The sequence below is a fragment of the Tenrec ecaudatus genome, chromosome 6 (assembly GCF_050624435.1).
Source record: "Tenrec ecaudatus isolate mTenEca1 chromosome 6, mTenEca1.hap1, whole genome shotgun sequence".
In the NCBI taxonomy this organism is placed as follows: Eukaryota; Metazoa; Chordata; class Mammalia; order Afrosoricida; family Tenrecidae; genus Tenrec; species Tenrec ecaudatus.
The window spans coordinates 36,549,967-36,577,511 of NC_134535.1; the positions used below are offsets into that span (position 1 = coordinate 36,549,967).

General features: G+C 38.3%; 1 long non-coding RNA gene and 1 other non-coding gene across 2 annotated transcripts in view; one reads left to right on the plus strand and one right to left on the minus strand.

Moving 5' to 3' along the window:
• Positions 1 to 6,643: 6,643 nt before the first annotated feature.
• The window catches only part of LOC142449886 (uncharacterized), a 49,680-nt gene continuing 28,778 nt past the window's right edge, over positions 6,644 to 27,545 (minus strand). Inside the window, exons 2-3 of the long non-coding RNA XR_012784892.1 lie at positions 8,130 to 8,346; positions 6,644 to 7,497 (exon numbers count right to left, since the gene is read on the minus strand). This is a non-coding gene — a long non-coding RNA (uncharacterized LOC142449886). The remainder of the gene's footprint in view (positions 7,498 to 8,129; positions 8,347 to 27,545) is intronic.
• Positions 18,990 to 19,180, plus strand: LOC142451952 (U2 spliceosomal RNA). Its single transcript, XR_012785046.1, has one exon. It is a non-coding gene; the product is annotated as a U2 spliceosomal RNA (small nuclear RNA).

Sequence of the window (27,545 nt, forward strand, 5' to 3'; positions counted from 1 at the left end):
CTTTTAAAATGGGGCACTTCAGCGTGTAGAAGAGGATATTGTTAATGATGAGGCAGGAAACCTTGCATAAACCGATGTTAGTTCTCACACACAGGAAGTGTTCTGAATGAGGAACGGGCCTCAGAGCTGTGTGGTCCACCTTCATGGAACGATTTGGCAGCATATGCCGTGTTGGTTTCTGGTAAAATTGCGTGGCAGACTGAACAAATGATTTGATGTTAGAATTCATTGGAATACTCATTTTATTATGACCATCACACTGAATTATTTAGATTCTAACAAATCCAGCAACCAGGCTGCAAAACACTGTGTATTGTGTCTGTTTGTGACTCTTCCTCAATAAATGTCTTGACAAATTTTGTGCTGACAGTAGCTTTTGACTGGAGTAAATTTAACAATGGCCTTATGCCGTGGTGCTGGAAATCTATTAAATGTGCATCATTAACTTCTTTCCTATTTTACTCTGTCTTCAAGTTCCAAGGGTCCTTTGTTCATTTATAATGTGTTCCTATTTAGACATTTTTATGCATCGTCCAAGATCTCAGCGTTCCTTACTGACCAGCGGCTCTCCCCTTTGATGTCCTCCTAAGCAAGGAGAATCCCCCTTCCTGGTGCCTCCCCTCTCGGCACATCTTCCATCTCGTCCATTTCACTCAGAGTTCTGGGTCTGCTCCACTCACCAGACTAGTGCGCCTCTTGCCTCTATTTTAGTTTGGTATACATTTATTATGATTATTATTATTTTCTGTGATTTCCTCTCTTTCATCTTAGCTTCACAATATTATTTTTAGGTATTTTAACATTTTCAAAATAGAAAGGTGGAGGAATAACAAAACTAAGTGGCTACACATAAAGAAGAGGCACAAGACGTCTCAGAGATTCTTGGAATGGAGGGCATTTGTAAACATGCCCGGATAAAGCATGAATTAATCCCTGAGCCAATGACCCAATGAGTCTTCCATGACCCTCATTAGTAAGACACTAAGCGAAGTATACTTTTATACACTGCATCTCAGGGTGGGCCTATATGTGGTGCTTTGGCACTTGTGTGAGAAAGGACATTCATGGATTGCACAGACAACCCAGTTACTAGCCTGAAGTTTGGCAATTCAAATTCATCTAGCAGTTCATTGGAAGAAGGTCTGGCAATATACTTTTGCCACATCACAGGCATTGAAAATCCTAAGAAATCCAATTCTGCTCTAACACACACAAGGTGGCCAGGAGTGGGAATGAACTCAAGGGCAACTTAGGTTTTGTGTCCACGCATGTGTGTGTGTGCGTGTGTGTGTGTGTGTGAGTGTGTGTGTGTGTAGGGGTTGGATGCATGTATGTGTGCACAAGAAGGAAAAGGAGGCAAATGGTGAAAGAGGAAGGCCTTATGATATGCAAAATTATAAAAAGACAACAACCTACCACTGACATCTCTGAGCTGGCCCTCGGGATGAGGAAGGCATTGGCAGTGGACAGAGATACTCCTTTCTTCTTCCACGTGTCTACAGCCAAAGTAGCATTTCAACAGCATGACTCAAAGTTAAACCTCTACTTAGCATGGTTAAGCACATGCTGTTTGGGATAAACCCAACCCTGATAATGTATACTTACTCAGGTTCAATGACAACCTCATCTTCCAAAATGCAAAAAGGGAGACAGATGGAGAGTGGGAAGTGGGAGACATCTCAAATATTTCAAGAGTGCCACTGGCCAACTGTAAGTGGATAAAGTCTATTTTGGTACAAAAAATATAGTATTTTTCCACCATCTAGTAGACACATATTTATATATCTGAGACATCAATAGAGAAGAAAAGAATAAAATGGTCATCTCCTCAGATTAATATTATTATTGACAATTTATATGGCTATTTACAAAACAAAACAAGCTCACTGCTCAGTCAGTTCTCACAGTAACCCTTTAGGAGGGGGTAGAACTGCCCGTCTGTGTTCCAAGTCCATAAAGTTTTACGGAGTAGTCTCCTGTATCACCTTTCTCATGAAGAGCAGCTGGTAGTTTCGAACTGTTGACCCTGTGGTTAGCAGCTCAAACTATAACCCACCACACCCCATGACTCCTATATTGCTCTTTAGTAGTGCAGTAATTACATTACAATAATTATATTTTAAAACACTAATATTTTTAGAAGCCTTGGTGGTGAAGAGGCTTGCTCATGGGCCGCTCCCCATCAGATCCGTAGTTGGAAGCCAGCAGGCACCGCACAGGAGAAAGACAGGGCTGTCTACTCTCAAGAGTCTCAGTCTTGGAAAAGCAAAGGGGTTAGTCCTGCCCTGACCTGTAGGGTCACTATGAGGCAAAATTAGCTAAGTGGCAGTGAGGATCTTTTTTTTTTCAGTCAAGTTTTTTGGTTTCCTTTTTTTTTGGTTTTTCTTTTTTCTTTCTTTTCCAACCATTCTATTGGGGGTTCCTACAGATACCATGTCATCCCATAGTTCAATCACATCATATAGTAGTGTACAATTGCTACCACAATCAGTTTCAAAACAGTCCTTTCCTTCCTGAACTCCTTGACATTTGAATCCTTCCCATCAGCTCCCTTTGACCACCCCCACCTCTCCCACTGTACCTCCCCAAACCCTTATTCTACTTGCTGCCGCCATGGGTCCCTCAATCCTGGGTTTATATATTGAACAACAGAAAGGCATGTAGCAAAATTCCAGAGGGTGACCCCTAACGACATAGTACATATAAGATGAACCCCAATATAAACAAACAAAAATATATAGAAAATGTTGAAAAGCAGATCAGGCCTAATGTGCATCAAAGTGGGGATCAACTGACAAGGTTTTAACCATTCAAGTCTGGTCTGTCCCTTTGATCTTCTACAGTCATCTCACCAATGCACTCTGTTTAGTAACCACTTTCCTTCCAAGTTAATTTTTATCTCATCTATTACAAATAATTTAGATATTCCCTTAACAGTGTAATAGTCTACTAGATTAAAAGTGACAAGTTATGTAAATTATGTTCTTTATTTTGAATATAGAATTTAATTATTAAAATGTACATTTCCATGCCATAAATATAATGTTATCATGCCATGCTTTACACAGAAAAAAACTGAAGTAATTCCACTCGCTCTCTAAATGAGACAACAATCTTGTAGCAAAATGTGGAGCCATCATTGTCCCACATTTACTTTGCATCTACAGGATACACTACATGATTCTTACAAAATGAGGTTTGAGGGTTGGATCTCATATAACCTATTGGCTATGTGTACGTGTGTCTACGTCAGACTATATGATTAAGTACATGGTGCATTTGGCACAACTGAAGAGTTCTAATAGCACTGTAGCTAAGTATTGGGCTGCTAACTGAAGGGGTGGTGGTTCAAATACACTGGCCAACTGACCAGTGGGATAAAGATGAGGCTGTCGTCTCATGTTGGGATCAAGTTTGTTGTTGTTGTTGTTTCCATGATCATACAGAAACTAGGGAACACCTACTTCCTGTTGTTAAAGTATCTGCGAATCAGTTCTGACAAATAATGAACTAGTTACAACAAAGCAAAACCCTGGGCTCCTGCCCCATCCTCACAATTGCTCCAACATTAAAAATGGTTCCAAAAGATTTTCAGTGAATGTTGAATAGTCTGTTGATGAATGTTGAGCAGAACTTCCTATTGTGATGCCGTGAACTACTGTGTGCTGAGCGTGAGTTAAGTTTTTCAATGCACACCCATATGCATATTAATGAGGCAACCGAAAAAACACAATCAAATTGAAGATAAATATGGGGCATCTAATCATGTAAAGTTGTTTATGTTGAATGAAGTCAAGGTTATAAAATAATAAGAACTCAATAGAGATGATAAAGGCATTTGGGATCACTCAATTTTCCCAGTGAAATTGCTACATACTATTATTGTAAAAGATGTAATAAATTAGAGCTAAGCAGAACATAAAGATACATTTCAGTTCAGAAAATATCCCAGAGTTTAAGATCTCCCTATGGCCACACAGCAAGTTACTGGAAGAAAGAATTCAGAATGGAGGCTTCCCAAAACTAAATTACATCTAAACTCTTCTCAAACAGAAACAGTAGGAAAGTCAAGCAGAATCCTTGTGAACATGGAACAGAACTTTCCTCTGTAAAGCAATGAGCCATGGTATGTGCAACCTGAATTGCATTTTTAGTTGGAATGATAGGTAAATTCCCAAAGGTCATAGTTCACTCTGAGGAAACAGTTCCAATGGCCACTTATTTTCCCCATCCACCCAACCAATTTCCCTTTGGCCGACACGGTTGCAGACAGCTCCCGTCTTTGTGGTGTGGCAGAGATCCTTTGCTGCCGGGTGTGCACCTTCTCCCTGTGGAATGTGGACCAAGGAACAAAAGTGCAATCTTTTAAGTCTCAGCTTCTTTCCCCTAGGGCACGAAACCGGGAAAAAGTCACAGAATCACGTATTGACATTTTCTTGGTAATGTTTTTAGTACCTTCTCCCATATTACAGCTTTAGCGTATCTCTCATCTTACAGCTTTATAATGGCCTCTTTTAAAGTAAAACTATTGAATTTTGAACTTCTAGCTTGCCACCTTGAACGTCACTACTTCAAGGATAAAGTAGACCCTGGAAGTTGTCAGTGCTGATCCATTTTCTAACCAATTCAAAATTACTTCCCACTGAATAGCCTAACATTCTCATCCTTAGTATGTCAAACAAAACCTTCTGAACTATCTCTCACATTGTTCCTAAAATCTAGTTTTCAGTGTACTTTCAATTTCCTCAAAACAGGCTATATCTATTCTTAGACTCAAAGTTTATCCTACCAGTTATTGCATGTGTGTATGTTTCAACTTAAATATGAAATGCATATTTTTAGTCTGCATCTCTTAACTCAAGGTGCCTGGCTTATCTGCCTCTGTTATGCCAATTATCACATTTTTGTCAATTATTTGTCTGTCTTACTACCATATTTTATATTTTTAAACAAATAGCCCATGTATTTTAGGTGTGTGAACTTTCCCTCAATCTAGATATTCCTTAGCCAAAAAGTTAGTTTGATAATAATTTTTAAAATACAACATAGAGATGTGGCATGTCATAATTTGAAAAACATCTGGAAGGATGTGAATGCACAGTTGGAATAAAAATGTCCAAAGTATAAAGACAGGTAGCATTGCTATTTCCCTATGACTTGTTTACATATTGTCTTTGTCTCTCTCGCAGTAGATTTGATAAGGAGAAATATGAGGAGTAGAATCAAACATGCCTTCATTATGAGATAGAGAATTGATTGAAATAAAAAGTGTCAGATAATATGGAAGAACACGAGTAGAGAAATTACTGAAAGATTGTAAACATATAATTCATTAGTAAAATGACAGTCTGGGAAAATTTCTTAGATGAAGTGAATTTAAAGTATTGTCTTGAATCAATACATGTAAAAATAAATCTTAGCTCAGTATAAGAATGGTTTGTTCTAATAATGTGGCATTGTCTTTCACATATCACCTACATGATATTCTCACTAAAGACAAAATGTGTGCATAAGCAAATGTGGTGAAAAATGCTGATGGTGCCCAGCTATTAAAAGATACAGTGTCTGGGGTCTCAAAGGCTTGTAGTTAAACAAGTGGCCATCAAGTAGAAAAGCAACAAGTCCACATGGAAGAAGGACACCAGCTTGTGTGATCACGAGGTGTCTATGGGATCGGTATCAGAGTTCAAAAACAAGCAATGAAATTGATGTGAAGGGGCATGGAGACCCAAAACCCACCTGTGACATAATTGGACAGAGCCACACAGAAAGGATGCTAAGTCCAGGATGCAGTATAACACTGATGAACCACATAACTATCCTCTAGTTCCTTAATATTTCTTCCCTTTACTATTATCGTTACTATTATGGTCTTTATTTGTTTTACCTCATTAATCATGTTAGATTTGTGCATGTTCACTTGCATATTTAAGATCGTTTGGGGCAAGAAAGCAAAGATAGATAACCCTTCAGGAAGAACAGGAGTAATGGTTCCCGAGGGTATGGGGAGGAGGTAGGGAGAGGGAATAAGAAGCAGATAGCACTGATCACTGTATTCCCACATTCAATGGGATTAAACAACAGAGATATAAGTGAATGGATATATTGCATTGTGTAAGATATGTCAAAAAATAAAAACTATTATGGGGGAGAAAAAAGTGTTCTGGGTGGTAGGGTGGGGTTGAAAGGGGCTAAAGGGGAACTTAAATCACAGAGTTGAAGAAAAGGGAAATATTTTGAAATTGATTGTGGTAGCAATTGTACAACACTGATTGATGTGATTGAAATATGGAACATGATGATATTTGTAAGAGCTCCCAATAAAATGATTAAAGGTGAATATATATATATATGTAGTACAAAAATAAAGAAATTCAATAAGAGTCAATAGAACAAGGTCAAAATTATGAGAATCAAATAATGTTACAACCAGTTTGCTGCTTTAATGATCATTCAAATATTAAAATGATATATCAAGTGTAGTCTATTATTTCATACATTTAATAAATAAATACAATTAATAAAAGTTACACATCTGGATTATAGAAATATTTTAAAATTATTAATGAAAATATATTAACTAGGATCCAACAAAACCAATAAAGCTGTTATTTAAGATATTTTCATATTGTTTCTTATTTGTAATATTCTTCTCTTATACTGAGAATCATTGGCTGTGTGATTTTTCCCTAACCATCTTCTCACTGTAGGAGTAGTGTGCCATTCCTTTAAACATAGGTCAATTAGACAATGGGCATTGGGTTTGATGTATTAGAAACAATTAGTCACCTTCATTCCTCTGAACATATTTTGGTCATCTTTGAAAAAAACTCTTTCAGTTTCTGCTGATCTTACAACAATTGTTCTGATAACATTTTTAGCTCTTTGAAAATTTTTAGGAACTGTCTAATTCTCTCATACTATCTCATGGGAATTTGGTACATAACACCAACCTGAAATAAATGGCAGCTCACCCCCCTCTGGTTGTTTGACACTTTTTCTCCTTATGTATATGTTTGTTTACTGAAGTTGCAAACACAGGGGAAAATGCAGTAATTCATCAGAAGTATAATGATTTTTATGAAATGAATAAATTAATATTACCACTATAGTCTTATCTCATTTTTTATACCTATGGATGGAAAGAACATTACTACAGGCACTTAGAATAAGCTGTTAAGCAGCTGAGCTTTAAAAAAGTGTAAGAAATGTAAGTTTGTAATTTCCACATTGGATGGCTGCCCACCCACCCTCTTTAGAACTCTGATTACAAGTGCCATTTTAACAACTGGTTCTCCAACCTCAACAAAGAATTCAACATTGGTTTTATCAAACTGGTATAGACATGCGATCTCACCAACTGAATTAGAATTATTAGAAGAGTGAAGAGGAAGGAGAATATGGTGGGATATGGCTCTTCGAGTTTGGCTCTGTGTAATTGCCACCAAACAACTGACTGGTCCAGACCATGTACTTTGGGTGTTTTTCCTAAGGAGGCTAAGAAAAAGAAGGTAGGGAAGATGATAAGAACTACATGATTCTACTGTAAATGACAACAAAGTTAATTGTGGTTATAAAAAGGTAACTCTAATGAGAAGATTAGGCAACTTTGCAATTCTACTGGGTATAAAATGAACCACTCAGGAGAAAAACAGTGGATCTTGCTCCAATCATCAGAGAAGAGCTGGGAGTCACACTTGTCCTTCGGACCCAACGATCTCTGTGTGCTGAATTCAGGAGACAGAAAGCTGTGACAACAGAGGGGCAGCACAGGAGCAGCAGTGACTAAACCAAGAGCCAGAGCAGGGCCAGAGCGATGGATTTCCCAACCCATGAAGCAGGAATAGCTGAGTGTCTTTGGGCGGGAGACTGACTGATGAAGAAATGATACCTCCAAGGCTCTTAATTGGGGTGATTTTGCTGCCCTATAGAACTGAGTTTTGCTGCCCTATAGAATTGAGTGCCTTTAGTGAAGAGGCTTATGATGGAGTAGTGTGCCCTTTGGGAATTTATGGACAGCGCTAAGAGATATTTCTAACATTGCTTGAGCAGGGCAGAGGTCAGAAAGTCCAGATCAAAACCAGAAAGAGGTTTGCTCATAAACATGACTCCAAAGAGGGTATCCTTACCGAAGAGCTGTATCCTGAGCATTTCTGATCCTGAATGTGCTCTAAAGTTCCTCTGTCAGCGCTGTAATCATTGACATTGTCCAAGAGCTCTGTGTTGTCACTGCAGTGCAGGCTTGAATCCAGCAGAATAGTACAGAGTCTAGGGTAGGAGGAATGGCTTTTGCCTGACCGCCCCTTCATCAGAATCATTCTTGGGCTGATGAGTGTGATTCTCGATCTACGTAAAGAAGTGAGAGGAGGTCAAATGTTGACTTTCTTACAGATGAGAATTTTTGTATGACCTAATCAGAGAAGCCATATTATGAATCAACAAGATGTAGAGGTAGATGGGAAGCAGCAGGCAAAGAGATTTTATTGTATTGTGAGACTAATATATTGTTGTAGTCCTAGGGAATTCTGTTACGTCCCTCGTGGTGGTTACAAACCTAACAACTAGAGAATTGAAGGGATTGCAAAGCCAGGTCTTGGGTGTGGCATGGATAGTATGACTTGGTGAGCACTAGTGGAAAACCACGCAAACAAATGGGAATAGTACTGACAAACATTTCCCTAATGTTTTGCAAGATCCAGCTTATGAAATGCTCATCCTGTCATTGGAGAATAATGGAAAAATCAGAGGACCAATCCTCTTCATTGGGTTATTATAAATATATTTTTTAGAGATGAGTGTAAGCAATGTTCTAGCACTCTACAGTTCTCCTATTTGTCTTAAAACCTTGTGAGATTTTGCAAAACTCTTAAGCACTCCGCTTCTTTAAGGAAAGCAGGAAAATGTGTTTCATTGGATAAAACCTCAGCAAGGAAAAGGAATTGCAATAAAATTATGATTGCTTTGACTCATTTCATTAGACTTTTGAACAACTTCCAAGGATCACAGGACTTAAAGACAACTCTTGTTTTAAGAATACTGTTGTCTTGCAGTGAATCCAGCGAATGACAATATCAGCCATTCGACTGCCATCCCCATTATTTCTTAGGGAAGGATATGTCTTTGCAAATGGCTTTGGCCTGGCAGACACCCTTTGCAGGTCATGTCTGCTTCAGTAGCTTTCTATACAATATGGAAAATGGAAACTTACAACCTCACATTGTACATATGTGGATGGACTCTTATACTCCGTGACACATAAAAAACATTAAAGTTGGAATAAATTTTGGATGGGAATGTTAGATGCATATTTATATTTAGCAATATGGAGATCCCACAAAGAATGACCAATTGGAATATGTTAACTCCAATAATCTTTGTTATATAGAGTGGCAAGAAATTGTGTATCAATTGTTTTATGACACTCTACAGGAACACCCTGACTTTTAAAATTAAGCTCAAGAATAAAATTAAGCTCCAGAATAAAGATCAAGAATTTTGTTCTATATCTGTATCTCAGATGTAATGAAAAGATTTGATTAGCCTAAGGAAATATATTTTATCTGAAAAAAAGCATTTATCTCAAAAAAGCATTCATTTCATAAAACCTTATTAAACCAGAAAAACTAACAAACAAGCAAATGGAACAATCTAACGTTCCTTATAGACAGTCACCACCACAATCGCTCTGCTGAACTAGCTGCTTCAATCAAATTAGCCTGCAGATTCCCTCAGAGGGCACTGTCTTGAGTGACCTCTTTCAGAGAAGACACCCTAACAAGAGTGATATGAGTGTATTTTGGAGACAATTTAGCAGGCACATCTACTGATCACAGATACATGTTTAACCTTATCTACTTGACATTACTGTGTTAATATGGACTGAAACTCCAGTAGCAATCCAAGGACTGAGCCTTGCATATCCTACATAACTGAAGAACTTTCTATTTTCTGAACACTTTGGTGCATAATCTAATGTGATTCTCCTCACACAAAGCTAGGAGAACTTTTACTTTCATGGAATATTAAAATGTAATATATCACAAATAGAAGAAACTTCACTGAGTTCATAACCCTTATAAGAAGACCTTTGATCAAATTTTCATCTCATTAATGGAAAGCCTTTTATTTAGACAGTTGTTCATGTTCTTATTGTCTACCACACCAACCAGAAAATAAGACCCAAGACAAAAAGAGAATTTGATTTCTGTATCGTCTTGTTTATATCTCTGTACCTGGAGTAGACGAATCCTTTGTGAACTTAATAAGTTCTTCCTCCCTCTCCCTCCCTCCCTCCATCCTGCCCTTCCTTGCCTTTCCCCTTCTTTCTTCCTTCCTGCCTGCAGTACTCACTCACTCACTCACTCACTCACTCACTCACTCACTTCACTGAATAGAGTAAGGAGTGAATGAATGAATGAACAGATGGGTGGAGGAATAAATAAATAGAGACCTTGTTTGTGCCAAATTCCAAAAGAGTGAAGGACCAATAATCTGATCTGGTGTCTGTCTGTGCATGAATCATTATCAAGTTACTTTTAAAAGAGCTCAGGAGCCCTCTCTTGGGTTTGACTGCATCAACTATCTGAGTTTGCTCATCCTGGGAGTTTGGGAAGGTGTACTTAGTGGGCAATGGATGATTCCTCACAGATGACACATTTGTACAGACTGCTGGGAATTTGTGGTTCGGAAGGAGACGTCTGGAAAGTGCAAGTCAGTAGAGTGGTCCAGTAAAATATTTCTATTCACTTTGTAAACTCTGGAGGAAAAAATAAGTCCTTAAAGTAATAGTCAACTGAACTCCAGATGCCTTAAGCCAGGAGAATGGCCCATCTCTGGGAAAAAGGCAGTTTAAATCTTCAGAATGCTTAGAGTTGTTGATGAATGTCTCCCATCCCTTACTCCTGTGCGAAAAACATCAAATAAGACATCAGGTAAACTCTGTCCCTATTATCAGCCCTCAGGACTCTATTGGAAGTGCATTTGGTTGGGGCACATATTTTATTCTACAATTTTGCTAACTTGAATCTCATTGAGTAGCCATAGTTCAGAGAGAATGATTTTTTAAAATTAAAATGTCTATTTAAAATATACTAAGAACGTGTTTTCTTTCTTTTTAATATTATTTTAGCAACTTTATCAAATGCATTAATATGCTTTGTGACTTCTGTAATTTAAACCAATATCCACCCAACTGCCATTGAGTTGATTATGACTCACAGTGATCTTATACAGGATTATCCTAGGAGTGTAAAAAACTCTTTATAGGAGTAAATAGTTTCACCTTTCTCCTGCAGAGAGGCTGGATTGTTCAAATTTAATACCAATACTTCAACAGCAACTCTTCCTCTAGAAATGTACTCTCTTTTCTTTCATGAGAGGTAGCTCCATTGTAATACTTCTGTGTAACTGCACATATGAAGTTGTATCACATTTGTAGTGATAAAATGATAGCACCTATACCTCTACCAAGTCTGGAATTTACTTTTCAATGAATCTTCTCTATTAATATATTTGTATTTATCCTTCGCTTGTTCAGATAATTAAATACAAATTAATGTAGGTTCCTAATTTATGTGGTTATAGTCTGTTGGATTTATGTTTTACTAGGTTGAAGATAAAATGAAACAATTGAACTAAGTGAATATCCAAAAGTAAGAATAATTTGTATTTATTTTATTCAAACAAATAATAACTTCTTAAGCATACTGAAATGTCATTAGGAAAACAAACAAGCAAAAAAACAAAAGAACAAAAGTCAACTATCAAATCAAAACACTATATAGTGTGCTCATTTTCTAGAAGAAATTCTAGTACTTATTGCCTAAAGGAATATGAGGAGGTGTCTTCAATTGCCAATTAGTTTGTAGGTCTATACTTTCTTTAAGGAGCAGCTATGACCTCCACATTTAACGTATGACAACATATTAAGGAAGACACTAGACTATTTCTACCTATTTTAAAACACTGTATTTCGAGTAGAAACAAAAATTAAGGAAAGCCTGATGTGCCCCCATGAACTTATCACTCAGTAGTGGCCACAGTCGATTTGGTTCCCTTTAGTGACATACTGGTTACTTGCTTGGCTGCGATCCCCAAGTCTGCAATTAGAACCCACGAGCCACTCTGAAGGGAGCAGGACTGGGTTTGCTACGCCCATGAGCAGTAAGTCTCTGAAAGTCACAGGGCAGTTCTCACCTGGCCGATAGGGAGGCTGTGATTATACATCCACTCGACGGCAGTGAGTTAGGTTTGTTTTGTTTTTAACAGTTGCCCACACTTGAGTGCATTCACTCTTAATGTATACATTGAGTGTTTGGGTAGAAAATCTACTGAATCGAAACCAAACTATCTGTGCCTAAGTCTTTGCTCCAGTGGGCCGAACCCTTTAACCTCTCTGGAGCTCACTCCACATGCAGCACATATACCCAATTATCTTTAGACTCTTCTGAACCTTTTCATCCACTACAATGTGGTAGCATTTCTGGATCACTGAACACTCTCTTGCATCTTTAATGACCTTTCGTTTTCTAAATAGAGAGATGGGTATAATCGACCTATACCACAAGGAAAAATTATAACCAATTTAAAAAAGAAAAGAAAACTTACAACGAAGTCATTCTTCTAACCACAACTGTGCAACCATTATTGTGATGTCAGTGCTCACAAACAGCTAGTGTCCAAAAGAAGCATAAATACATTACGTCGTTTATGTATTTGATACAAATTAAAAACCAGTGAAAAACAAATCTGGTAATATAAATATGGTATAAAAATAAAAAGTCCTGAAGTGGGCTGGTCGAATTCATGAAAATATGAAATACATTTTTCTACTTCAGTAATTGAATATAGCATTCTTAAATTTATTCTAATATTATGAGAAGGCAGTTAATCTAATAATTAAAATTGATTTCCCATTCAGAATTACTGAAATAAAACAAAAGTAAAAAGTGAAATGGAATCAGCCCGTGTTAAGGTTTGCCACGATTTTTGCTTGTCGTTGGTGTTGTATTGCCTAGGACTTCTTTGTCTGTATCACAGTTCTGTTCCTTACACTAAGCAACATGCATCAAACACAATTTTGGTGTTTTAATCAGTTTGCATCATGAAAGAAAGGTACACACGACAAATAAAGCCATACACATCTGGTTGGTTGGTTTAAACTCATTGATGTACTCAGAATACACTTTTGGGTACTGATTATATTATAGACAATTAGCCTTGATACTGTAATGGTTAAGTGCCCAGCTATTAACCAAAAGTTTGGCAATTCCAAACCACTACTAATTCCATGATAGATACATCTACTGATGTTCTTTCACAAAGATTTACAGCCTAGAAAATCAACTTGATGGAATACAAGAAAAATACATGATAGCTATATCTACCTCTTCATCCACACACGGGTAAAGATCTACATGGTTTTTGTAAAATTAAATAAGTTGAAAGTAAACAGGTAGGAAGAAAGCGTGGATGCCCGTGGACAGAATTTATCCACAAAAAGTTTCAAAGAGAAGAACATTTCAGGAAGTTGTTATGAGGGCTAAATATGAGCTCTTCCTTCATAGGCAACCAACTCAAAAAATGGAAATATAGCTGAGCAAGTATTAATTAAAAGTAAATTCAATATCATGTAAAGGGTTGTTTCAACACTAAGAGGATGATATTAGGTGGTATCAAAATTCATGGAAAATGGAATTACAAATAATACATTTTTCCCATGAGTTTTGGAAGCCCCTTTGTATAATTTCAAATGTTATTAAGGAAAGTAAAACTGAGGTGGTGACAGTCCACTTTTGTTCTTTTTGGTCACTTTTTGGACTGTTGCTTTCAGAAGATTGTGGCTGGATAGGAGCCATCAGAGCAGTTCCAACTTGTAGCCACTCTGCATGCGACAGACAAGACACTGCCTGCTTCTGCCCCAGCCCCAAACTTGTTCTCTTTGCGCCCACTGTTGCAACCATTGCGTAATCCATCCCACCGTCCATCTCACTATCCCCTCTTTTACCAAGCATGATGTTCTTTTTCAGGGACTGTGTACGATGATTTTAGAAGGTTTGAATTGGTTAAAATATATTTACACAAGACTGGTTTGAAGACGTGAGGAGTTTAAAGGCCGAAGAAATATTTAGGTTACAGATGTGTAGTTTCATAAAGAGAAACAGTGAAGTTTAAAAAATACATCCATTCATCAAAAAGAATTTCTGTCCACTTTAATTTCTTGTTATGTCTTATTTTAACTCTGTTTTCTCCAATAGAACTTCTCTCTCCCTGACCACAGTGCCTTTATGGCCTCGACAGCAGTTTGCATTTTCACATCAGCCTTTACTCCGTATTCTCCATTTTCCCTATCTATTGGTGGTCGCTAGGTGTCATCAAGTCAGCTCTGACTTATAGCGACCATAAAGACAACAGTATGAGAAACTGCCCTGACCCGTGACAGATTCACAATTGTCCCTATGTTGGAGCCCAGCTACGTGGCCATTGTGTCAATGCTTCTGTCAAAGGCCATCCTCTTCATCATTGTCCCACTGCATTGCCAAATTGATGTCCTAGGCCAGGGACTGACTTCTCTTGACATGTCCAAGTGTTGGAGGAAGTCTAGTCCTCCTTGGCTCTATGGGGATCCTGGCTGTACTTCTTTCAAGACAGAGACGTTGGTTCTTGATCATTCAGTATTCTTTGCCAGCACCATAAGTCAAATGAATTTAGTGCTCCTTATTGAATGTCCATCGTTCACATGCATATGAAAATAAAGGAGAAACAGCACCAGCAGCAACAACAACTACAAACAACCCTGAACTCAGACTGCCATGAGGACAATTGCAACTCCAGCAACCCTGTGGGGCAGGGTAGAATTGCTCAGGTGGGTTTCCAAGAGTATCACTCTTTATTGGAGTAGAAGGCACCATCTCTCCCCCAGAGCAGCTGGAGAATAACCACGGTGCCACTGGGCTCCTCGCCATGCATGTGAGGCATGAAGATACCATTGCGTAGTCTACAAAGTAACATCCTTGTAGTTGATGAACTTTAACAATGCAATGTGTCCTTTGATCTCTTGGCTGCTGCTTCTATGAACATTGATTGTGAATCCAAGCAAGATGAAATCCTTAACAATTTCAATCTCTTCTCCGATTATCATTGTTACCTACTTGACCAGTGTTAGAATTTTGGTTTTCCTTTCAGTGAATCATAATCCTCCCTCCAAAAAAATCATAGCATTGTGAATGAGGGAGACTGCAGAGTGGGGACCCAGGGCCCATCTGGGGGAAATTGGACATCCCCTTGCAGAAGGGCTGTGGGACGTGATGAACCAGTCAGAGTGCAGTGTAGCAACGATGAAACATATAACTTTCCTCTAGTTCTTGAATGCTTCTTCCCCCCGCCCCCAACTATCATGATCCCAATTCTACCTTACATAACCGGCTGGACTGGAAGATGTATACTGGCATGGATAGAAACTGGAAATATGGGGAATCCAGGACAGATGAGCCCCTCAGGAACAGTGGTAAGAGTGGTGATATCAGGAAGGAGGAAGGAGGGTAAGGGAGAAACGGGAAATAGATGACAAGGTCTACATGTAACCTCCTCCCTGGAGGACAGACAGTGGAGAACTGGGTGAGGAAGATGTCAGGTGGTGTACGATATGATAAAATAATAATTATTTATAAATTATCAAAGGTTAGGAAGGAGGGAGAGTGGGGAGGGAAGGGAAAAATGAGAAGCTGATACCAAGGGATCAATTAGAAAGCAGGTGTTTTGCAAATGATGATGGCAACAAATGTACAAATGTGCTGGACACAAATGATGTATGTACGGATTGTGAAAAGAGTTGTATGAGTCCCTAATAAAATGACTATAAAATAAGCATAATCCATACTGAAGGCTTTGGTCCTTGATCTTCATCAGCAAATGCTTTACTGTCTCTTCACTTTTGTAAACAAGGTTGTGAATATTGCATGTTGTTAATAAGCCTTCTTCCAGTTCCATATGTGCCGTTCTTCATTTAAGTCGGTTTATCTGATTATTTGCTAAGCATACAGATTTAATAAGTATAATGATAGGATAAAATTCTCACATATACCTTTTCTGACTTAAAATCATGCAATAATCCCTCTTGGATCCATAACTGTCCGTGCCCAATGAGGTGTTCTAGAACTCCCATTGTTCTCAGGGTTATTCATGGTTTCTATTATCCGCACCTGAATGCCTTGGCATAGTCAACGAAACACAAGGAAACAGCTTGTCAGTATTCTCTCCATTGAGTCAAAATCCATCTGATGTCAGATATCCCTGTACCATGTCGTCTTCTGAATTCTGCCCGAAGCTCTGGTAGCTCCTTGTCAATGCTCTGTTGAAAATGTTGCTGGATATTATTGAGCAAAGTGTTACTAGTATGCAATAGGATAAATTATATTTTTCTATATTTTGAGCATACTGCTGAGTCACCTTTTTTGGGATTAAGTGCAAATATGGATATCTTCCAATCATTTTGACAACTATGTGTCTTCCAAACTTCCTGTCATAGACTAGTAAGTTTTTCTTGTGCTCCATCAGCTTGTTAAAACATTTCGATTCATATCCCATCAATTCCTGGAGTTTAGTTTTTGGTTAATGCTTCCAGTGTACCTTGGACTTTTTCTTTCAGTACCATTGCTTCTTTCTCATATGTTACATCTTGCAATGGTTGAATGTTGACTGGTTCTTTTTTGGTATAGTGACTCCCTACTCATTCTATCTTCCTTTGTTTTTTCCTGCATGATTCAAAATTTTGTCCATAGAATCTTTCAGTATTGCAACTCAAGCCTTGGATTTTTTCTTGTTTTTTTTTTTTTTTTTCAGTTTAAGATGGGTGAGCTTGTTCTTCCTCTTTAGTTCTTTGAACATTTCATTATACTGTTTTTACATTGTCTCCTCAAACTGACCTTTGAAATTTTCTATCCAGGTCTTTGACTTTATCATTTCTTCCATCCGCTTTAGCTACTCTATGATTAAGAGCAAGTTCCAGAGTCTTCTTTGATCTCCACCTTGATATTTCCTGACTTTCCTTTCTTTTTAGTGACCGTTTGCTTTCTTCATTTATGATGTTCTTGATGCCATCCCATAGCTCTTCAGGCCTTCTGTCAGTGTTCAATGTAAAAAATCCTTGAGATGTTCTTGAAATTCAAGTGACATAGTCTCCAGATCATATTTTGGTTTTCATGGACTTGTTTTAATTTTCTTCTACTTTAACCCAAACTTACATAGAACTATTGATGATCAGCCTTGACCTTGAGTTGGCTGTCAGTATTGAGCTTCTCCATCACCTCTTCCTACTGATACTGTCATTTTTATTTCTGTGTATTCCATCTGGAGAGGTCCAAGTGAATTGGACTTTTGTGTTGTTGAGAAAGTTATTTATGATGAAGAAGTCATTGGTCCTACAAAATTCTACCCTGTGATCCACAGTTTCATTCATATCAAATCACCATGGACACATTTCTCTTCCAACCCCCCCCAATTTATGCATTCAACCACGAATAATTATTAATGCATCTTGGAACAATTTCAGACTTAAAAGAATGGTAGAATTCTTCAAATGTTTCATCATGAGATTAGTGGTTGAAGTTGAATGGTAATTTTGAATAATAGTTGTATAAATTGGATTTCTTGAATATGGATTTATATAACCCCACACAGACAGTAGTTTGGTTGAAGAAAAATCTTGTAATATCCTTTTGGAAGATGAAGGAATTCCTCGTGATTGTGTCATTCCCATCATAGTAAACCACACGATTTCCTGTTTCAAAATGGTCAATACCAATTCATTTCAGCTCACTAATGCCTAGAATGATGGTTTTAATGATCAATTTAGTAGTTACAGAATGTCTTCTAAAGGGACATTTGATGTAAATAGATAATGACAATCAATTTCAATATTATATTCATCTTGTTTGACCTTCATTACATACATATGAAGTAAATGGCATTAATCCAATTTTCCTGGAAAAAAATACATTTTCAAACTGTCAAATGGCATGTTCACAAGCATACAAAGTCATAGATCTCCAATTAGAAAGTAGGCTTATCTTATTCTGCACTTTATAAGAAATAGTTAAGTGCTCATTCTGGGACTAGCAGGAATGTGAGTTTGGGGCATCGAGAGTACAGTCTGAATCAGACTTGCATTAATAGTTACCAAATAAATATTTCAGTGAAGCAGATTATATAAATTGTTAAGATTAAAGAGTGTAATGTGTATTTATAAACTTTGACACATTTTGACATTTTGGGGAGTAACTTGGCTCCGATCTCTGATGAAATTGCATTCCAGATGTTGGCTGCAGCTGCAATCATGTGGAGCTGAATATTCTGTTTCCACGATGTCATGCTCACATAACTGGCACATTGATGCTGGTTGATGGTTTGGAGAACTACATTCCTCCCTAGTATCCCTTTGCACAGAGCAGCTTGAATGTCTTTACAACATAGAAAATGGTCACACACACACACCAAAAATCAAATAATCCAATGGAAGATGGAGGAAGCTACATCTTCTATGACTTATTTTTGGAAGTCATGCCCTATCATCTCAAGGGTCATTTGCACAAAGGCGAAAATTATACTAAGAGACAAGAGAGACTGGCAGGCTATCTTGGAGGCAAGCTACCAGAACTCCTCTTGAACACATTTAAATCAAGATAACATAATTTATTTTATTTAAGCCAACCCAATTACCTCATCTGTTTTATTCACTTTCATTTTGCTCAGTTCCATGTCAGTTCACTCTACATCAGTGGTTCTCAACCTGTGGGTCGTGACCCCTTTGGGGGTCTAACGACCCTTTCACAGTGGTCACCCGATTCATAAGAGTAGCAAAATTACAGTTATGAAGTAGCAATGAAAATAATTGTATCGTTGGGGGTCACCACCACATGAGGAACTGTATTAAAGGGTCACGGCATTGGGAAGGTTGATAATCACTGCTCCCCATTCTCAAAAATGACACTTTCATTGCTTCTCGGCCTTTTGGCTAAGATCAAGTGTAGTATCTGTTCTTATCAGTTTAATATCTGATACGTCCTCTATCCGAGGACAATATATTAAATGGATTTTTGGAGCAGGGAGTTGGAATAGGAGCTTGCTCCGTCCACTCCACGCATCGACCTGGTATTGCAGTACCTCCAGGAACGGTGCACCCCCTCAGGGGGATGTATTTCCTTTGTACAGAAGGTCAGACGGTAATCCTTGATTTTCCTGCTGCTTGTTTTTCTCTTCCATTTCTTTTCATTTTGTACTTATCTTTAGGCATGTTTTCGGTTTATTGGCCAGTGTTTTGCTAGTAATTTCACTTGCTACTCCTTTCTGTTTGTTGCTGCTGCTTTTGCCTGCCTGGTCCTTTACCACACGCTTTACAATGATGCAGAAGAGATTCTAAAACAAAGTCAAGAAAACAACTGGGATGGATCATTCTGAAAGGAGATAACATGACTCTGCTACAAAGTGTGTCCAACTAGAAATGACCATTGAAGCCAGAAGCTGAGCACAAGAGCTCTCCCACTCTCCCTTTTAAGTGTTCTTTGTTGTGAATATAGTTCTAAATTTTAAAAAAATGACACTTTCAAAATGTTTGACTTTTACTGCATCATTCCTAACATAGTTTAGGCACTACCACCAAACACACTGACATGGGAATTCATATGCAGGTGGTTTTATTTAAATGAGGCTTTTCTTAGAAGGAACATCTGTGAAGAATTGAGGGAAACAGAATTGTTCTAAGAGAGAAATGAAACAGCAATGCAGGTTTTCAGAGTTTCCAACTGACTTTATGTGAAGCTGAAATAGCCAGAGAAATGTTCTGAATTGAGGCAATGGGTAGAATTTTTCTTATTAATATTATCTAGACACAGGCACAAGTTATTATCAAGAAGGGAGCATAGTCTTTGGAGAGATTGTTCCATTTGTCCCAGCATAACTCCTGTCACAAGTCTTAGCTGTCACCTGTCAGCAGCCTCCACTACCTGAGAGTAAGTGGTTGGATGCTGGAGGGCAGATCTCAGTGATGGACACAAAGTCCACTGCAGACTGTCTATATGCTGCTCAGATCAATGTTCCTCATATACTACGTGTTTTCCCCATATGGTATTATTTTCTGTACGTTTAAATTAGTTTATGTTTTCCTACAGACATTTCCAAAGTGGAAGTTAGTTGAACAAACTGGAGCCACTACTACAAGTTCTAAGGTGAAGCAAATTCAAGGGTGGAACAGCACAAGAGGCTGAATACAGATAGGTCTACACAATGAGAAGCGGGGCTCAAAGTAACAGTAGGGCAAAGAACTAACCTATCTTACTCCTGTATTCCCTTTCTACACTCAAGTGCCTGACACATGTTGGAGTTTGTCGCCATTGTGTCAGCTCCAACACATAGCAACCACGTGTATAACAGAATAAAACATTGCCTTTAGGAAATTGATGGGATTCCATTGTTGAGATTATTCTATGAATTCATCACATTGAGAATTTCACCTTACTTTCACTGGCCCTCCATTTTTACCAAAAAAAAGAGTATATTCCAGCAATCAGTGCTTTCTAACGATGCCCCAAAGATAGCAAGTCAATGTCTCAGACAATATTTTGTGATATACAGGTTTTCAATGGCTACTTTTTTATAAGTGGATCACCAGACTTTTCTTCCTAGTCTATCTCAGTCTGGAAGGTGTACTGTAGCCTCTCTACCAGGTATAATGCTATTCATATTAGAAATACTGGTGGTACCATCTCCAAAAGTCATAGCGACTCACAGTCACCAGCGTACAACAGACTGACAGATCTATGACAGATTTAGCACTTAGTGGGTAATTGAAATATGCATGGAAATGATTGAATAAAGGAATGAATATACTATATGAGAAAAAATTAAATGTCAGTCATTTAAAGAGAAGAAAAATGAAATGAAGGATGCCATAAGTGATTTTTTTTAATTTTGAAGCTATTTAAGCGTTGGGGAATTCATCGGGGAGCTTTATGAAGGTAGATGTCATTGGGAAGACAGGAAGCTGCCAGAGAGCCTGACCCAAGGGAAATCTGTCATCCAGAATCAAAAACATCAAACTATCTAAGCACTTTAAAGTTATGGCATGAGCCATGTCATCTTGTATTCTTCATTCTCTCAACATATGGCAAGCAGACATAAATGAGGTAAGAATTATATAAAGAAATAAGAAAGGCTGCAGAACAAAACAGTAAATGATCATCACCTATGTAAATGGTTGACTTTTGTATGAATAAGGGATCTATCTTAGTGGTATTGGTTAAGTTTAGAGGGAATGAATCAAATCCAGAGAGATAGAGAGATAAAGCACTAAGTAGCCAAGAAAGAACTATCTCTCTAATGTAGACACTAATTTCTTTACAATTTTATGGGTATACTGAAGTCAGGGCTATCCATCAACTTGGATGTATTTTTTAAGTTTAAATGTATATTAGTATGTCTCTTCTTCAGAGAAAAATCATATATGTCCATCTATTCAGCATGGTCCCATAGGGACAACTCATGTTTCAACTGTGATAATCAAATAATGAAGCATATATTTTGAACTTTATCGCAACATTTTTTATATCCCTGAAACTTGGACAAATGTTCTGAAGACCATGAAGGGCTTACTAATAACATGCCTATTACACCATTTTTTCATTCTCATTTGACAGTTGAATTTCATTAAAATGCAACAAAATACCAAAGAATTAAATATTAAAATAAAAATATGCTCAAAATTAAATTTGTTTGTCAGGAATGTTTTTAGCAAGGAACCAAATAAATAGAAGTCAGCATGGTAGAAAATAGAGAAGGATCCAATAAGACAGTTTTCTTGCTTGGGTTAGTATTCCATATAGAATAAGCTTGAAATCGAGACATGAATAAATGGATACATCTGTGTAAGCTCCTTCGTTCATTCACTTTATATGGAGTCTATCATGTGTCAAGTACCACTACATGCATTTATAAAAGCAGTGAACAAAATATTAACCACTACTCTTTTGAAATTTATATTCTGATATAAAATGAGGGGAATGCAGATAAATGATAAAGTATAATGGTGGTTGCTAAGGAGTTAACAGATTTGAGAAAAAATGTAAGTAGAAGAGGAAAAGGGGGATGAAGGTCACACTGAAAGGAAAAAGAGGCTCACGGTGCTAGGGCTTGTGGAGAGGTAACATCTAAATGCAACTTGAAAACAATGGCTCATGGAAAGGGAATTGCTCAGGGAAGACCATTCTTCTCAGAGCAAGAGCAACCAGGTCACTGCGAGTGGGGATTTGGGAGACAGTGGGGGGAGAAAGATGGTCATAGAAGATGAAGTCAGAAAGGATCGTCTAGTGCTGGAAATTATAGTGGGCAATATCCCTGAATGTCTCAAAGGCTGTTTTATATCTTTGTTTCTAAAAAAATTGGAAGCCATTGTGGAGTTTTATATCTTTGTTTCTAAAAAAAATTGGAAGCCATTGTGGAGTTTTTTGCAAACGAGTGTTATGACATGCATAAATTATAACAGGTCGCTCAATTTGCTACATGGACAATAGCCTGTCCTATCTTGTTCCTCCTGTCATGCGTCTAGTGTGTTCGTTCACTGGAATTCCCTCCTGAGTCATCGGATGCATCTGATCATGCCGCTGCACACGTAACTGGAACAAGTCTGCGGAACATATGTGCTTTCTGTTATCCCTGTTCTCTTTTGCCATGCAGGCTAATCATTAGGAAATATTTTTTTTGGAAACCCTAGTCATCTAGTCAGAACAAATGTGTTTGTTTTTCCCCAATTTCTACACTCAATCTCCCTCAGTGAAGTCCAAGCATTGAATATGCAAAGTAAACTAATTAACCTACGTTTTGAATGTCTCCTATAGATCAGAAGCTGTTCTGAGTTGGAGATTCAGTAGTGAAAAAACAACACGCAAGGATGTTTTGTCCTGCGACTCATGTTGCTACTGGAACAGCACATGCAACTTACTTCAATAAGTGTGGAAATATGGAACTAACACACAATACATGTTCTCTAGGAACCTTTGAAATGCCCTCACATGTGAACATCTGATTTTTATACATATTATTATATTTTCATTGCCAAAAGGGAGACATAGGACAGTATAATGTTTAGATACCACATAGCAACATAAATGTCATGAAACTCAAGATCACAAGATATTTTGAATCAACTTTTGTGCCTGCAAAGGGAGAGTAGGCTTCCGATACTTCCCTCTTGCCTGGCTCGTTCCCTTAACAACAGTAATGCTCACTTTGCTCCAGTTCTGTCTTTATCCATGTAAGTCATATAATGAGGGGAAGACAGCTACATTCAGACTCCAGTTGACCTCAACTAATATGTTTCACCTCCAAACCTGGCCACTGTGCTCTATACTAAGATACACGCATGGCCAAAAGTTCTCTTATTTTTCTTTTCTAAAAGCCTACTGATATTAAAAAATCTTTAAGTTCTCCACAGACAGACACATGGAAGCATGTTCTCTCCTTTGCTCATTGCCAATGGAGAGCCTTATAGCCACTAGCCAGTATGGGCACCTGTTTTACAACTCCAAGAGAAAGTTGTACGGATTGAAACTGCGCCGAGAAAGATGCTGTCACAGTTTCCAAAGGGCTTCCTTAGTACAATAACAGAACATGAGTGACTTTATGGTGTTCATGCTGACAGTCTCATAGGTCGGGAGAAAGCCCACATGTAGGTGTCAGTAGGCTATGCGCCCTCTTTCTATCCTCTTGCAGAAACTATTTTTATCTCTTTCAGTGAGTTCCTTTTAATAGCTCATGTCAGGCTGCTGACTGGAAGGGATTGAATCCAAGAGTGGCAAATGAACGGCCACTCTGAAGTGACAAACTACCAGGATCCACTGGCTCAAATTCAAAGAACTGCAAGTCGCCTGATGATGAGCCAGATCCAGCCACAAGCAGGGGACATTTGCAGGAATACACACCACACACACACACACACACAATCTATCTATCTATTTATACATAAAATATTTCAACTAATTGGTTGATCAGGGTTGGTATCCTATCATACAGGGGTTACATTATATCAATGAGCTGAAGTCAATTAATATGACTTTTCTAGCCATAATTCCTGTGTGCATGATAATTTCAAGAGGTGTCTTAAGGAAACTTCTGTATGCATATTCCTGACATATTCTTCTTTACCTCCATCAGGTAATGTAGCTCTGAATTCCCCTTGGTAATCAAGGAAAAACACCTGTCATATTATAATTACTGTCTTTTCTTATTGATCCAGTGACCCCCAGATTGGCTAGGTGATATTAATTTGCAGGTCAATGTAATTCGCATTTTGTCTGCATGGCCTCTACGTCCCAGGGAGGTTCTTTGAGTAGTGGGCCTCCATTTGTGCTGTGGGAGGGGCCATGTGCAAGGATTTATTCTTCACTTTAGAGAGAGGATCTCAACGTGCCTCACACCAGACTCCTAGAAACTTCACTGCGGTGACAGGGACCTGAGTTTGGGTCAGGTACATTCTCCAAACTCTAGAATGCAGACGTCCTGATTCTAACTCACTCATTCACTTTCCTTAGTGGAAGCAATGAATAAAATGCCATAAAAGCAATAGGACAGCATTGGTGCGTTGGTGGGATTAAAATAATTAAACAACAGGTTCACCGCCCTAAAGACCATTTTGAATTTAAAATAAGGATTTAGGGAATGGTAGTTTATTACCTCATACAGTTAAAACTTAAATAAGAACAATAAAAAGAGGTACACAAAACTAGATTCTGTTATAAGAAAGAGTTTTGAAATAATAATGAAAAATAAAATACCTGACCAAAATAACTTTAAAACTGTTATTCAAAATATATCCATATTGCTTCTTGATTTTCGTCCTTACTTCCAGTGCTCTTCCCCTTCCTCTGAGCACCGTGGCTGTGTGATTTATCCTTCCCCACCTTTACCCTGGAGGAGTTGGCTCCGCATACTTTAGCGGCGGCCAATTAGACAATAGTTACTGTGTCTGATGTATTGAATGTCAGATGCTTTCTCTTCTTCGAACATAATATTTGCATCCTTGAAAACCCACTTTCTGCTTCTGCTGAACATACAGCAATTATGCTAACATTGTTTTTAGCTCTTTGAACACTACAGGGATTGCATAATTCATTCAATACCTGTGGGAATTTGGTGTGTAACACAAAGCTGAAATGAATGTTAGGTTTTACCCTTGTTATTTGACACTTTTTTTCTTCATGCTAACTGAAGTAACAAACACGGAATAAAAATGTAGTGTTTCAACAAAAGTATAATGGGTTTTGCGAAATGAATAAATATTAAAAGCATAGTTCTTTCTAACTTTTTATACCGACGGATGGAATGAACATTACTATGGGCGCTTGAAACACACAGCTTCCCAGAGGAATCTTAACACAGAAGCGTAAAGAACGTGAACTTGTGATTTCTGTATTAAGTTGCTCCACAGCCACTCAGAGAGACTCCTGATTCTAAGTGCCGTTTTTTTCTATTAAATACATTTATTTCTAAGTGCTATTTTAACAACTAGGCCTCTGAATTCAACAAAAGTTAAATAGCATTTCTGCTGAACCGGTATGAACCGGCTGAATCCGTCCACTGGGCCAGTGTGAAATTTTGAGGAAAGGAACGTCTCTACATTTCCCGGCCGGCTAAACAATGACAGACCCAAGTTGCCTGCAGACTCAATTATGACCTCCAAACTCGGAAAGCGAAGATGCACCGCTAGTCTTGAAAACGTAAGGAAAAATACTTCCGGTGAATCTTTGACTAGTCACCAAAGAACACTGCTTGGAGAGGATGATACCGGAGGTGCGTTTATGAATGAGTATAATTAATCAGGCAAGGAAAGGAGAGAAGAGTGGCCAACCAGAGGAAACAAGTCTACATGATTAACTATCATAATTACAGCTAAAATACATGGCTTGCTAAATACACCTGCTGTGCTAAAAGCTTCGAAGCTTCTGTTTCCTTTAATGTCTGTAACACGTCCATCAAGCACTTCTTTTAGTGAGTGAGTTAAATAAGTTTGAATAGAGACAAATGACATAGATTTCAAAGAACAAAGAAGTGGCATCTCTGGGAGCAAGCCATGGCAGTTTGACCCTGGAAGCCCACCCAAATCCAAGAGAATCCGACCGCCTTCTAGAAGTAGGACTGATGACGTTTTTCTTCCCTAGAGCTTTGGATATTAGTTGGCATTAAATAAGTTGGTGGCCATCTAGCTCAGAAGCAACAAAGCCCACAGAGAAGAAGCACACGGCCTAAGTGAATACAAGGTGTTGAATGGACCATGTAGCAGACACCAAGGAACAAAAACAATCATTGTGTGATCACCTTCCTCACATAATTGCTGAAGACGAAAGTGTGCATAAGCAAGAGTGGTGAAGAAGGCTGATGGTGACCGGCTACTGAGAGATATAGCATCTGGGGACTTAAAGGCTTGAAAGCAAACAAGCGGCCATCTAGCCCAGAAGCAAAAAAGCTCACACGGAAGCAGCACACCAACATAGGTGATCGTGAAGGGCAGAGGAGACCAGGTCTCAAACAACAAAGGCGGGGTGGTGGTGAGAATCACATCACCGTGAATGATGGGGAGTGCATGATGGGGACCCAATGCCCATCTGTAGACAGCTGGACATCCTTTCCAGGGGGGTAGTGGGGAGGAGATGAGCCACTCAGGGTTCAGTGTAGCAATAATGAAACTCAAAATCTTCCTCTAGTTCCTGAACGCTTCCTCCCCTCCCAATCATCATGACCCCAATTCTACCTTGCAGACCTGGTTATACCAGAGGATGTACAGCGGTGAAGTAGAGATCTGGAAACACAGGGAAACTAGGACAGATGAACCCCTCAACACCTGAGGTAGGAGTGGCGACACCAGGATGGAAGGGGGTGTAGAAAGGGAGAACCGATCTTGGAGATTTATGTGTAACCTCCTCTCTGGGAGATGGGCAATGGGAAGGCAGGTGAGGGGAGACACCGGGGAGTATAAGATATAATAATTATTTATAAACTATCAAGGGACCAGGGGGAAGGGGGGAGCGGGAAGGGAGGGGGAGGGGGAAAAAGGGAAACCGAGCTGATTCCAGGAACCCAAGTGGAAGGTGAATTATGAGAATGAGTGCAACGAATGTATAAGCATGCTTTGCTCAATTGATGTATGTACAGATTGTGATAAGAGCTTTATGAGCCCCAATAAAAAGATTTATTAATTAAAAAAAGAAGAAGTTGGTGGAACATTCGGGGAAAGTATACCATGCTGAAGAATTTCCATTTTACATTTGAAAATGTAATGTGTTATGAACTTGAATCTTAAGTGATATATTTATTGGATCTCATGCATATATAAACGATCATCAGAAAACATACAAAATGAGGGCCAAATACTAAGATTAATAATGTCAATATGATGCATGATTATCTTGAAAATGTGGAAATCTCTGAAACTCATTAATCTTATGCATAGCTCAAAATAATACAATATAAGGAAATAACATTATCATATAGATAGTAGTGTTCTT